Raw genomic sequence first — 1,353 nt, 5'->3', positions numbered from 1 at the left:
TATTTTAAATAAATTAAAACATTTATAATTTCCTAAATTACTGGTGTAAAATGTTATAAATCCCATTTCAGTATAATAATACTTTAAATTAAAAAAATATAAAGATAAGGATTATTGACTAACTTATTAAGTAGTCAAAGTGAAAGATTCAACTAGTTCTAGGTATACATGAACTCAAAAACTAACCTTTTCACTCAAAACACATTTTATGTTCCTAGTTATACCATGAACATGTCGTTGGTCAAAGTCAAACCTCATTCTTTAAAGATCTTCACATTTATACACAAACTAAATCACAGCTCTCATCAAAACAAGCAATAACATGGCCGATCAACAACACCACCAAGCTCCGGTAGACGAATGCAACCGCAACATGGTCCTTAACTTCTACAAAGCATTAACCACACGCGATGCCACCTCCGTTCACCGTCTCCTAGCTCCCAACATTGAATGGTGGTTTCACGGTCCACCATCTTGTAACCGTCTTATGCGCTTGCTCACTGGTCATACCACGTCCGACAAGGACCACTCGTTCGATTTTAAACCGATCTCAGTGGTCTGTGTTGGTTCGGACGTGGTTTTGGCTGAAGGGTATTTCCCCGCGAGTTGTAATGTCAGTTGGGTGCACGCGTGGACGGTCACCGATGGGGTTATAACTCAAGTCAGGGAGTACTTCAACACTTCGGTTACGGTTACCTGTTTTGCCAAGTCAGCAAATGTCCACGTGGGATCACAAGAGGGTGACAAGTGTCAATGTGTGTGGGAGAGCAAACTTACTGATCATGCATCCATGCCTAGTCTTCTTCTTGCTGTTTAAGGAATAAGCGTCAAAGGGTTATGTTTGTATGTTTAATTCTCATACGATTATTGTATTTTATTCAAGAACTTAGAATTAACGTACTGATATGTCATAAAAGTTAAAAACATTAAATCTTTTATATTGAAGCCGCGCGACCTGATATCGATATAATGTTCTCATTAATAAAGAAAAATCTCACTATCACCAATTTATATGAGAGATATGAGTGATGAACCTAGCTTGACACTAGGCAGGGTTCGAGTCCTGATCTCACCTGGTTTTACCGGCTCCTCGCTGTCGTGCCATTTGGCGGGCGTGGGTTCGGGTTTTATCCGGTGAATCCCTCAATAGGTGGACCGCTAGGGGCTCCGTCCGTCCAGACTAGTGGTCGGCTCGGGCTACCTTTAGCCATTGGAGGCCGCGTACGAAGTACCCGGCGTTACTTAGTTGGTCGTTCAAGAAAAAAAGAAAAAAGACAAGAAAAAAAGAAAAAAGACCTCGCTTTTAAGAATAAATATATTAGTTGTAGTTAAACTACAATTAAATAGATATGT

General features: G+C 40.0%; 1 pseudogene; it reads left to right on the top strand.

Annotated features, from left to right (window-relative positions):
- The first annotated feature begins 300 nt into the window (after positions 1–300).
- Positions 301–817, top strand: LOC143631816 (wound-induced protein 1 pseudogene; annotated as a pseudogene).
- The last annotated feature ends 536 nt before the right edge of the window (positions 818–1,353 follow it).

This window comes from Bidens hawaiensis, unplaced genomic scaffold, assembly GCF_021521415.1.
Source record: "Bidens hawaiensis isolate Kalapana, Puna unplaced genomic scaffold, B.hawaiensis_p1.1 tig00006258_1, whole genome shotgun sequence".
Taxonomy (NCBI): domain Eukaryota; kingdom Viridiplantae; phylum Streptophyta; class Magnoliopsida; order Asterales; family Asteraceae; genus Bidens; species Bidens hawaiensis.
The sequence above is the reverse complement of the archived record's forward strand: the minus strand, read 5'-3'. Positions and strand labels throughout refer to the sequence as shown.